Source organism: Ambystoma mexicanum, chromosome 1q, assembly GCF_040938575.1.
Source record: "Ambystoma mexicanum isolate Mex_15411 chromosome 1q, UKY_AmexF1_1, whole genome shotgun sequence".
NCBI lineage: Eukaryota > Metazoa > Chordata > Amphibia > Caudata > Ambystomatidae > Ambystoma > Ambystoma mexicanum.
Window position 1 is genome coordinate 1,097,334,076 of NC_090922.1, and position 13,507 is coordinate 1,097,347,582.

Genomic DNA, 13,507 nt, shown 5'->3' on the forward strand with positions numbered 1-13,507 from the left:
TCTCTCTTCTGTTCCTCACTTTCAACCTCTCCCCCTTCTGTGCACCTCCCCCTCCCCCTTTTTCTCTCCCCCATGCACTTGCACGTTCTCAATGTCACTGGGCCTAGTAAGATCGTTGTTTTTTGTTCTCCCCTGTTCCCCTCCCTTTGCTTGGTTCTGCTCTGAAAAACTTGTGTATGAGCGCGATATAAATAAAATATCATATCTAATTGCTCTGCCTTTCATTTTACGTTTTCTGTGCTTCCCTGGTCTTGGGGAGCACAGAAAACGTAAAATGAAAGTAAAGGCAGCCTCCTCTCCATGTTAAGCTCTGCTCTCTGGCTGCAGTAAGCAAAATCTCCCAGTAGGGGGCTTTTGTTGCTTGATTATTGCCACCAGAGCAGAGCTTAACATGAACAGAGGAGGCAGCTTCATATCACAAAATGGATGCCCCCATGTAAAAACCTTGAGCCTCATTTGCTCAATAGTTGTCATACGAACTTTCTTTAAAAATGTTTTATATATATTTTTGATTATTGCCCATCTTTTGGGACAATACAATTTTTGAATGAACTTCCCCTTTAAAGCATAATTGCACCTCAAGTAAACCTTATGAAAATGAGAAGAAAAAAAATTATCACACTGAGATGAAGAGATTAGCATACTTCTAATAGGCTTAAATCTGACATGCCCTTGCATAGAGTTTCTAGTGATTTGTAATTAAAGGGGGTGGATCGTTTAGAGCAATCAGTAACTGGATCAGTCACAAGGTTCCAGTCAACATCTATTATGTTTGAACCTTCTGTAAAGTGAGCAATTGTGTTGAACATATCAAGAAAAACGTTCTTGCTTCTCATACAATGAAAAAAGAGAGATTATTCGCCATTAAGCCATCCCTTTATCCCCATCAAGCAATCATCCATGCCCCTGTAGGCATTGAGTATATTAAAGAACAATGAGAATCATAAAAGAATTGCTAAACATGAAAAATAAATTCAGATGAATAACCTCCTCCCATTATTGTGTAACAATGCACACAGCCGGTCAAGTGGCACAGCGAGTAGAGCGCTCGCTTTGACATCGGTGCAGAGCCTGCGAATGCAGGTTCGAATCCCGGCAGCGCCAAACTCAGCGTTTCATCCTTCCGAGGTCGATAAATGAGCACCACACACCGTGGGTAATAATAAGCAGCGCTCAGATACCTGAGGGTTCGTAGCGCTATATAAATGCCAAATTATTATTATTATTGTTGTCTAATAGTAGTTAGGGTAACAGTTATACACCGTTCTGAAAGAGTAATACACAAAAAAACTCAGGAAAAACAAAGTTTAATTTCACCTTTGCATCAGAGACGTATATAGTGTAAAATCCTTCCGAATTGAATAAGAACAATTCTAAAGAATTTTCTAAACGGCCAAAAACACTGACTGAATTTTAAGCAGGCCATTTAAAGGAGAGGACAAAAAACCTTCACTGCAAAGATGCCGCCCAAAAACTGCCTTACTATCAAAACATAGGAAGCTTATTAAACAACCATACTTCAACTCTTACCCTCGTTAAGGGTTAGGTCATTTTAGGACCCTTAGTATCAGTGATGTGTCCCATGCCCTGAAAAACACTAAGTTAGATGAAACTGAAACACTGGCACCTATATTTGTATTAAACATTCATAACTTCATGAAAGGGACAATGACATCTCAATGCATTGGCATAGGGCCCAGCAAAAGGATCCCAACTAAGGCATATATAGTGGTTTTGTCTACTACTGTTTGTAGGTGGACATTAGTTCGATCTGTTTCGGTAGTTTGACCCAAACATGTATATATGTAGGAGGGTATATGGGAGTTGCATGGGGGGAGAGGAGGGTAATATGGGGACGTGTGGGGGGACCTCACCATTAAGAAAAAAACAGGAAAAGAAATTGTCTAACCACCCACAACAGGTCAAACTAAATATCCATTTGCCAACTTTGGTTGACAAAATCACATAGAACCCAAAGAAGCTGCCTAAACAAGTTTGCCCAAAAAGTCAAGTTTGATCATCTATTTCTTCACTTTCATCATGTCACAGTCTCCTAGTTTCTCTGTTTCTAGTGACTTTAGTAGAGCGCCTCTTCTACTGGGTGGATCCCTTCGATTGGGAGCCTGAAGCGGAGTCTTATATCTTCATTGTGATTAACTTGACCCTGCAGCCTCATCACCTCATCCCTGTCTGCAGTGCAATTGTAGATTTCTTTGAAAGTGAAGATAATACTAAACGGAAACACAATTTGTTGCACGCAAAATATAATGATTTTCTGCATAAAAGCGTTTCTGGCTCAATGTCCAAGAAAATCTTTGTTGACTCACAAAAGTGCACATCAGACTGAGATTGCATCTTGGACAAACTTTCCTCCCTCTCCTTCTGTTAATGAAATGTCATGAAGGCATTTGGGATCAATCCCATCGCTGATTAAAAGTTAGAGAAGACTATGGGTACGATCAAGCATGATCTCCTGAGACTCAGGATGCTGCGTTAGAGAATTGATAAGAGCCTTTATGTGCCATTCCAGGCCCAAGTCAGAGAGAGCTGTTGGTATACCCTGAATACAAATGTTTTTCCGAGACCCATTTTCTTAATCCTTCAGCTTCAGCAGCCTTTGTTCGTGGTGCAACACATCCACCCACAAGTGTAAGTTCAGACTTACTAAATGTGGCATTGGTATGATAATTCTCCACTTCATAAGTCATGTTTTCCAAACTCTTAAACCACTTGCCAATTTCGGCAACCATTTGTTTCCATTCTGAACTGAGGGATTTTATCTGTGTTTATTTTTTATTCAGTGGACAGGTCTGTGCTTCAAAGTGGAAAGAAATTGATGCATCGGAATATACCCTCCATCATTGACATAGAGTCCTTTCGGATTTAATGTTCATCAGATGATCTTGTATGCATCCTGACTCACCGCAAAGTATTGGATGGTAGACGCTTTTGTGTCCTTGGATATCGCCCCACCATGGTTTTGGGTGTAGTTGGAACATAGAAGGAGCTAAACTGCTGTTTTTATGATGTCAAATATTGTACTTGTGTAAAAGCACCTGGCAGTCTTGTTAATATATCTTCTGATAACGACTTGTTAAGATATAGAGCAATTTAAGTTTCTTACCGTTGGCCCGGTAATACATTCTCCAACACTTGAGTGGAACTATATGATGCTTAAAAAAGTGCATCGCTGATCAAGATGAGCCAGCAGTTTCGAGCAGCAAACCCAAGTCATCCATGTATGTTGCACCCCGTGCACTTTCGTTAGTGTAACCGTGCAGCCTTTGGACCATTGTGTTTGTGAATTGTCTACGGTACCTACCATGTTACTCCCCTAGATTCACCGGCAAGTAAATCCATACCAGCTCCAGCGATCGAGTGGGTCAGGAAATCATCAAGCTAGGTCAGAGTCACTGCCCATTATAGCCTGTGTTGGTTCTGGATCAGCAAAGGAGGATAAGAGAACTCTTTGTGAGCCTGTTGGTTGGGTTGGCTCTGCTTCATGTGTCTAGAAATCAAAGCAGGAGGCCGCAGCCGCCATGTTTATATAAACGCAGCTCGTGCATGGTGAAGCTAACCAGATTTCTTTCATTGCTCCACTGCTTTCCTACCTTTTTTGGCCACCGCCAAGCACCAGTGCATGCTTCAGTTCAAAAGCAGCCATGGAGATCAAATAGTGCAGTATAGATATTTTTGTTGGGAGGGGCTTCAAGGGAGAGCTGCTTATTAGTAAGCTGTTATAACCAGAACGTTTCTCTCCAGAGGAAAACTTAAATTTGCCAATTGTAAACATGCAATGAAGGCCCTCTTTTCTCCTATTATGGAGTATCTCACTTTGGGGCCCCTTGAGAAAAAGGCAGTGATTTTCTAGAGGACATCCATTGTTTAGCATCTGTACAGCACCCATGCCCCACCCACTGGCATAAGAATATACAAAAGTCTCACAATTACCATCAAAATGTACCATAATGGGAGTACCTGCAATCTCTTAAGAGCTACATATTTGTGCATTCACTGGACTACTCTAACGGCACATTTTTCGTAGTGTGCTTTCTCGTGTTCTTTGTCTTGTCGGCAGATGAGCTAAACATTTCGCTTAACTAAACAAATGAAAGAAATTACTTTATCTTTGCTGCTCTGTAGAGGCATCTTTACTATTGCCTCTATTGTGCGCTTCTTCTTCCTTGATTCCCTCATCTGTTTGTGGCTCAGATGATCAACTCTTCTTCGCCTGAACTTGCATTTGTAATGACTGGTATGTCTGAGTCTTTTAGAAATGCCAATACAGTTTTTACCCTGCCTCATGCTCCACCATGTCTTTACCCCAGATTAAGTTATTTTCCTGATAACAGTTGGTATCATTTACTTTGACAGAAAGTCGGTACATGACTTTCTGAAACACACTATCCGCCAGTACCAGCCCAACTAGCATGGGTTTAAATCTGAATAGACCAAAGTTGGTTAGAGCCATAGTATCTGGATTCATTTAATTGGATGGTATGCTGAGCATAGGTTCATTATCTACTGTGGTGTTCCTCACTAAGTGTTATTTAACCATTTGATTGTTGAGGAGCCACCTGAGGGCTGACCCATTCTGAAGCATCTATTTTTCAATCTTCTTCTTTCTGATTAACTTTTCTGAGTGTTATCTTCTCACCTTAATGTTTAAAAAACACGTTGTTTACCTTTGGAATACGTTGTACGTCATCCAGTTGGAGCTTTACATTGTGGCAGAATCCTTTCAGAGAACCCAAATGCCTGAGGGAACCAACTCTGCTGTGCTTTAAGATAGAAAGGCATGCTATGCTTGCAAATGTCCCGAGACAGCACTAGGACCTGCTCATTATTATCTCAGTCTAGGATGATGTTAGGTTTGCCTTTGTCACCTCACCACAACAAATGTCCTCCTCTGGCTGCAACCTATGCACATGTCTCACCCTTCCTACACTACCCTTCAATTCGAGCACAGCATCACATGCTCCTAAAATGTGTATGGGGCATCACTGTATGCATTGTATATGACATCCGTTTCACATACGGTGCACCCTTACACACTCTGAACCAGCTCTCTTTAAGGTCTAGTCCACACCACTGTCAGCAAGATGTTGGGTGCAAGTTCCAATAACTTTGGTCAGGGCATGTCTTTTGTTCAATTTACCAGTGGAACCTTGTTGGCGGGTAACAGTACGGCCTTGATTTCTTCCTTCTAATTCAGTTCGCTAAAACTAATAACGTTTTGAAACATCAACTCTGTAGACCTTTGTACCTCCAATCAACTGACAGAACCATTTCTATGTATAATACTAGTCTTTGTCCTTTGGTATGGGATTCCTACTGGCACATGTAAAACACCTCCTAGGAGATAGTCTGAGGATACAGCCTTGGTTTCTCTGATCCGATATGGTGGTCCCTTAGTGGATACTCGCAAACTGTATTTTAATGCATCTTTGACTTTTCTTTGCAATAGTAATAGCCTCTTCTAAGTTAGTATTGCTTTTCATCCCAACCCTTGGTTTTTGTCTATAGGTTCATCTGATAAGAAATTGGTTCTTATGTGTTCATCATGCCTTTGCAAAATTATAGTTAATGGCCAATCATCTTAAAGCTATGGCCTATTCTTAAACATACTCGTAGTGTCTCTGTTCATTTGTGCCAAATAAGTACCTTTTCAAAATGATTCTGATGTTAGTCACATAATGTGTATTCAGTGCCTTTATGTTGTTTTTAAAACATGTATTGCGGTGTGTCCAAGATGGCAGACTGTTGGACGCAGAAGGCAGAGGCTCCCAATTGAAGAAACACTTATGGAGAAATAATCCAACAGATCCCATGCCAATTGTCTGGAAAATATCCACTCTGAAGCTGGGTAGAAGAGGGAGAGATCGTGATCACCCAGGAAAGGAGACAGAGTTGTAAGGCTACAAAAGAACCAGGGAAGCCTGGTGCCCTGCCAGACGGGACATCCGTGCAATCAGGCCACGCATATAGTTGCAAAGCAGTAAAGCCCGGAAGTTCAATTGTCTAAAGACGGCCTGAAATCAAAGCGCCCAGAAAAGAAGATTGTGACTGCGGGTCAGTGTAGGCGAGGATGCAAAGCAGGCAGAGGGGAGACAGAGGTCCTGTGAGCCTGAGAGATGCAATCTGCCCGAAAGGAAACGTCACATCTGTGTGGCTCCAGTATAGGTCTGCAGCTCTGCCAACACGCAGACACAGGGGCATAAAGCCGAGAGGGCCACCCACATATAGAAGTCCAGAAGACGAGGCAAACAAAAATGATAGTGGCTGCGGGACACTGAGGTGAGAAAGGAGGGCAGGCGTAGGACCCAGGATTGCTGGTAAAGGATGACGCCTTGTGTATGGGGATCCAGCAGGCCATGCAAATTCAGCTTGATAGCATTCAGACAGATATTGTTAAGAAATAAGCCAATATAGCTGGAGTTGACGCTTAAAACCCAGGTTGGGTCTTCGAGAGATGCCCTTCTATTCCTCTTTTTAACTTTACTACCACATCCACAGCTGAATTAGAATTATTAACCAGTTAACGGCTACCAAATGTAAACATTATATCTCTGCAACTATGATCATCAAAACCTGCTCTCCGACATTACTGGCTTCAATCTGCAAGTTTATTAATGCCTCTCTGTAAACAGGGTTTGTCCCTCAAGACTTATAAAAGGCATGGGTTGCTCCCATGCTAAAAAAGCCTGGATTACCCACTGACATTCCTAATAATTACAGGCTAATTACGAACACCTCATTTCTTTTGAACAATTTGGATCAGGTGGCCTACAGACAAATAGCGATTATCCTATTTTGATTGATTTTCAGTCTGGCTTTAAGGTCGGTTTTGGCACAGAGACGGCGTTACTAGAGCTACTGAAACGAAAAGATACCAATGAAGCCTCTCTGCTAATGACATAAGCAGAGTCAGAATATACATAAGTCAGTGAAAGTGGAGAACAATATAAAGGGATCCCGGAGGAAGATATGTGATACTGAAGGGGCAGATAGAAGGACAGGAAGGAAATTCTTTCGAGAACTGGAGAAATTCGGAGAAGGCGAGTGGCTAATATGCTAAAGGATAGGTTGGTGGGAGAACAAAGGCACATTCAGGGGGAATTGTCCAGGCTTCTAAAAGACAGGATTGAGGAGCTAGGTCTGACGGATGCATGGAGACATGTAAACCCACAGGAAAACAAACTACACATTCTTCTCGCATGTACATAGATCATACTTGAGAATAGACCACATTTTGGTGACACAAAGTGAATAGGTAACCTACAGGATGCAAGTATAGGAACAATCACCATTTCCGATCATGCCCCTATATTTGTAGACTGGGACGAGGGAAGAGTAAGGCAAAAAAAGCAAGGGTGAGGATTGTAAGAGTACTTATTCAGAGATAAGAGGACTAGCAATATAATAGAAAAGTAAATACAAATCCACTTGGAAGAGAAGTTTGGTTGCATGGGGATCGAGGGAGAGAGGTGGGATGAGTTCAATGTTCACCTAAGAAATTACCTCATCAGGATATCTAAAGAGCTGAAAGAGGTGCAGAGAATGGGAGGGCTCGAGCTAGAGAGAGGAATACGGGAACTATAAACGATGTATAAATCATCAGGGTCACGTAAAATAGCTAAGAAACTAACACAAGATGCAAATTAGTGCAACTCACAAAATTGATTGATAGAAAGCACCCTGCTAAGAAGTAAATAGGTCTTCTATGAGAATAGCAATAAAGATGGTGCAGTATTGGCAAAACAACTAAAAGCTAGAGAGCAAAAATCCTTTATAAAAAGCCTGGAGGACCCAAGAAAACACCTAGTCACAACAGAGGAGACTAAAAGGAGGGTCCTGAGGGATTTATTTGCAAAACTATATAAGGAAGAGCTGTGCAGAAAAAAGGGAGCAAGACGCGTACTTGACAGGTTGGAAAGGTCAGAGACTTCCAAAAGAGCAAGCCAAACTATTAGAAACTTCAATAATGGCGCTGGCAGTCTGGTACGCAATAAATAGGCTAAAACCTCACAGAAGCCCAGGTGCGGGTGGCATCACAGCAACATTTTATAAAACATATACCCAGCAACTGAGCCCTTTAATTAGTTTAGAGTAAAAGGTAAAATAATGTTGACGGGATGGCCAGTATTTCGCTAATACCTAAGCCGGGGAACTACCCACAGATGAGCTCCTCCTATAGACCAATTGCGCTTATAAACGTATACTAAACGCTGTACACAAGAAGATTGGCGGTAAGGCTGGATATCACCACACCAATGGGAGTGAATTAGGGGGTGGAATATATTTGACAATGTAAGAAGAATTGTACTTATATTGGGCTAAGCATCTAGAACAAATGCTAAAGGATCAACCCTTCTACTGACATTAGATGCCGAGAATGCATTTGCATGGATTGGTCTGTCATGTTTAATGTCCTGCAAACTATGGGGATAGGACCCAATTTTAGTTGGATAGTACAGGCAAACTATAGAATCCCTGAAGATAGAATAAATGTAAATGGGGGACTAACCAAAGCGTTTGCAATAAGCAGAGGAACTAAACCATAGTGTCCCCTCTCACTCCTCCTTTTTGCAATGGTGATGGAGCGTTTGTGCGCAGAATAAGTGAATGGCGGGACAGAAAGGGGGTCATGTGGGCCAGCGCCCAGCACAAAATATGTCTATTTGTGGATGATGTGTTACTAGTGGAAACAGACCACGTGCAGTTGATTAGGGGAATAATGCAGGAAATCGAGCGATTATCCCAAGTGTCAGGAGTTAAAGTGAATGCTTCAAAGTCTGAGATTCTAAATATTCCTCTCTGAGATATTGATATTGGTTTATAGTGACATTTTCGAATGTAATAATTTCGAATGCCTTAATGTCGAATGAATAATGTGGAGAAAAAAAAAGTTGAAGTTTTTTTTTTTATGGGGGGGTTCAGTCGACTTTTTTTTCCACATTTTTTTCCCGACATTAATGCATTTGAAATTATGCATTCGAAATTTTAACTGGATACCATTTTATTTCTATCACGCTTGTACACAAGTGTTTCAGAGCACGACAAGGCAAGGGAGGGCAACAGGGGCCAACAAAACAGCGATCTTACTAGGCCCAGTGACATTGAGAACGCGCAAGTGCTAGGTTTAGGCAGCAGACAGGGTAGGTCTAATAAGTGCAGGAAGAAAAAGGGGGTGCTGTATGGGTACAGATACAGACCCCAGTGCAAGGGGTGGCCCGGAGGCAGTGCAGGAGGATGGCGGGGTGAGCAGGAACCTGGGCCCGGAGGACGGTGGGTGGCCAGGTGCACAGTGCCAAGAGAGAACAGATCAGCAGGGGAGAGGGGAAGCGAAGGCAGAGGAAAAGAGGAAGGTCTTGAGGTGCTTCCCGGAACCGGAGATGGTTCTCCTCAAGTTTTAGAGTGGCGGGGAGGCTGTTCCAGAGGGAGGCCCCAGCCGAAGACTGATCTACCCCCAGCTCGTTTCTTTGAAAAACGACTGACCCTGAGGGAGTTGGAGGTAGAGGAGCGAAGAGCTCGAGAGGGGAGGTATTTGCGGAGGGATAGCCGAAGGTATTTTTGACCCAGGCCCCAGAAAGCCTTGTGGACAATGCAGAGGGTTTTGAATTTAATCTTTGCATCCACTGGGAGCCAATGGAGAGATTTCAGAGCTGGAAAGTTACAATCTAAGGACAAGTCTTGCAGTCCTGTTCTGGATTATTTGCAGAGGGCGGAGAGTAGAGGCAGGTAGATTTAGAAAGAGGCTGTTACAATAGTCCAACCTAGAGAGAACCAGAGCTTGGGATACCATGAGCTTCTGGGGGAAGGAGAGGAAAGGCAGAGTACCTCTGAGGAGGTGCAGTAGGAAATTTGACTTTTTATAGACCTCAGAGATGTGGGCGGAGAAGGAAAGGGTGGAATCAAAGATGACCCTGAGGTTCTTAGCCTCACAGATGGGGGTAGGAGGAGGGCCAAGGGAGGCAGGCCAGAGAGTGAGGGGAAAGGATGGTGAAGGTGTGCCGATGAGGAGGATATCCGTCTTGCTGGCATTCAGACAAAGATCATGGGTGGCACACCAATCTTGAATGGCAGTTAGGCAATCAGAGATGAGAGAGGAAGAGGAGGTGGCAGAGGGCAGCCTGAAAAGGAGTTGACTGTCGTCAGCATAGCACTGGAAATTTGAGCAGAAAGTGGCAATGCAGTGGTCGAGAGTTTCCAGGTATTGGTTGAAAAGCCAAGGCTAGAGGTTAGACCCCTGGGGAACACTACAGGTAGAGAGGAAGATAGATGAAAGGAAGGACCCAAGTTGGACCTGGGAGGGTCAATCTGAGAGGAAAGAGGTCATCCAGGCCAGAGCCTGATCAGTGATACCCAGTTTTTCTCAGAGACAGTTGAGCAGGATGGTATGGTTGACCGTGTTGAAGGCAGAAGAGAGATCGGGGAGGAGGAGGACAGAGGGAATGTTAAAGTCAAGGTTGGAGAGCAGATCTTCACAGATGTTCAGGAGAGCAGTTTCCATGCTTCTGGCAGCTGTGAAGCCAGACTGGTGGTCATGGAGACAGCCAACAGCATTGGAATGAAATTTAAGCTGAGAGATGGCCAACTTTTGCAGGAGTTTGCCCAGAAAGAGAGTAATGGAAATTGGGCGATAGTTAGCTGGACAAGAAGGATCAGCTGTGGTTTTCTTGAGAACGATGCACAAAGGAGTGCATCAGGGGGGAGGGGAAGGATCCTGAGGCAAAGGAGTGGTTGCAAAAATCAGCAAGGGCCGGAGCGAGGGTGTCAATGTGGTCCTTGATGAGAGCAAGAAGTGATCGGCTTAAGCCTCAATTAGATATCCAGGGGTTAATATAACCTCAGGCCTCCACCGAAACATCAAGCAAATTACCCCGGTGCTGGGCCAGATCAAGAGCGACCTTGTAATATGGAAAGGGTTATATACATATTGGGTAGGTAGAAAAACGAGCATAAAGATGAACGTCCTACCAAGACTCTTGTATGTGTTACAGGCACTCCTCATCCCAGTGCCAAAAATCACTCTAAAGGGAATCGGAGCACAGATCATGCACTTTGCGTGGAAGGGGAAAAGCATGAATAAGCAGTAGCATATGATATTGCACCAAACAGATGGGAAGAGTAGAATGTCTCCATACATTGAAGTACTACCAAACAGCACAGATGAGGGTGTTAGCAAAGTTGGGCAGGACTAACATGGAGAAGAGCTGGGTGAAAATGGAACATGCAGTGGGAGTCAAATACATTTGGATGATACCATGGATGAAGAGAGGCGATCAACCAAAACCGCTAGGGGGAACCCCATTTGCGAAATGCATACTAGATATGTGGAACACAACCAACAATAGGAGCTCATTAGCCTCATGGCCATCTACACGGACACCAGGCTTAACACCAGGAATGGAACATAAGAGTTCAGGAGGTGGATAGAGGAGGGAGTTGGAGAGCTTGGAGATCTCTATGTGGGACAAAATGGTATATTATTTCTGGAATGTTGCCAAGAATATAGCCTCCAAAACATATACACATACTAGTAGATTAAGCCCTGTGCAACAAAACAGAGTATAAATGATGGAGCCACGAGACCACAAGCGCATTGGGGAAACGCTGGTTAGCAGCGGCGACACAGATGGTTGATATCAGCTATATATAATATACTGCTAAATAAAGAGGAGCAGACTCGCATAGGCCAGAGAGATAAAAGGAAAGGGGTATAGGAAGAACATTTACAGATGTAGACTGGGGAGAGCAATGAGAGGTAGCTTCAAATATCACAAGTGTGGACAGATCCAAGAACTACAATACAAGATAATGCATAGATGGCACTAGACTCCAAAAAGGCTATAGAGTATGAGACCTCAAAAGTCGCCCCTCTGCTGGAGGGGACAACAAGCCACATTTGGTGGGGATGCCTGAAGCTAAAACAACTAATGGCAGTTAACATCCACAGTTAGTGTGATGATCGGGTTTAAATGCCGCTAGACCCAGCACTGACTCTTCTGAACATAACACCCAAAGTGGAGACACGGCTCCAGGGGAAGATACAAAATCTGCTCTAATCTCCTCCTGTGCTTGAAGTGATATATAGCACAACAAAGGAGGAAACAGGAAGCTCCATCGGGCTTAGAGTGGCTCTATAAGGTGTGGTTGGTTTTCAGTATGGACAAATTGACAGTGGTAGTGTTAAGCAATTCATCAAGACATGGACACCACTTATACGATATTCCCTAAGGACCTTAACCAATTATACATCCCAATACTTGTCATGCTATCAGAAACAAAGTCCCAGAAAGTAAATAATATATGGACTCTCAAGGAAAGAGCAGACCTGCTTAGGGGTAAGGGGGTAACCCTGAAGAACATATGATATCTAGAAGATATGAAGAGTGAAATGAAATGCAGGGAACCCTTGGGGAAGTTGGTCTTCCCCCAATTTACGCAGCAAATTTAGCTCGGTGGCCTTCAGGATCATCAATCTGGATTCCGAGCAGCCAGACGCACGTTGACAGCTCTTCTGAACGCCTGTGAAGAATTGCTTACATCTCTAACTCCCCTGCCGTTCTCATTCTACTTGATCTCTCCTCTGCATTCGATATTGTCAGCCACTCCATCTTCATAAAGCGACTTCCTGACACTTGGTATCTCTAAGCGGACACTGGACTGGCTGACCTCTTTCCTCACTGACTGCCCCTCCCAGGTTATCCTGGACTGTTTCTCCTCTGCCACCTCTATCTCCACCTGTGGCGTACCCCAGGGTTCCAACCTCTCACTCTGGCTCTTTAATGTCCATCTTGCCCCTCTCGCTCACCTTATCTCCACTTTCACCCCCCCACTTCAAGTGTTGTGCAGACAACACCCACCTTTTCTTCAAACTTCCCTCTGATACTCTCCTTACTTATTTACCATTCCTGACTGCCTTTCTGTGATCTAGTCCTGGTGCACCTCCAACGATCTGTGCCCTCAATGCCAGCAAGACTGAGATCCTTCCTATTGGGCCTCCTGCTCCCTCTTTCTCCCCTTCACTCTGGCCATCTGCTTTTTGCTCTCCCCCTTCTCCCTCATCTGAAGCCAGAATCCTTGGAGTCATCTTTGACTCCTCCCTCTCTTTCCTCCCTCATATCCTGGACCTTGCCAAGAAGGGCCACTTTCAACTCCACCTCCTTAGAGGTATCCTTCCGTTCCTCACTTTTACCCAGAATCTCAATGTCTCTAGAGCTCTGGTACTCTCCAGGCGGGATTACTGCAACAGCCGCTTCCTTAATCATCCCTCTTCCTCTCTCCACTGACTCCATCTTATCCAGAATAGGACTGCAAGACTTATCCTTGGCCTCAAGCCCAGGGACCGTATCTCTCCAGCCCTAAAATCTCTTCACTGGCTCCAGGTTGCTGCATGGATTAAATTTAAGTCCATCTGCATTATCCATAAGGCCAGCGACCAATCTATCTACAACTTTCTCTCACTAAATACTCTCCCTCCAGATTTCTACGCTCCTTTGGC

The 13,507-nt window shown here is 43.9% G+C and overlaps 1 protein-coding gene across 2 annotated transcripts in view; it reads left to right on the plus strand.

Moving 5' to 3' along the window:
• BTBD8 (BTB domain containing 8) overlaps positions 1–13,507 on the plus strand; it is a 2,362,893-nt gene that overhangs the window by 2,198,622 nt on the left and 150,764 nt on the right. The window lies entirely within an intron of this gene.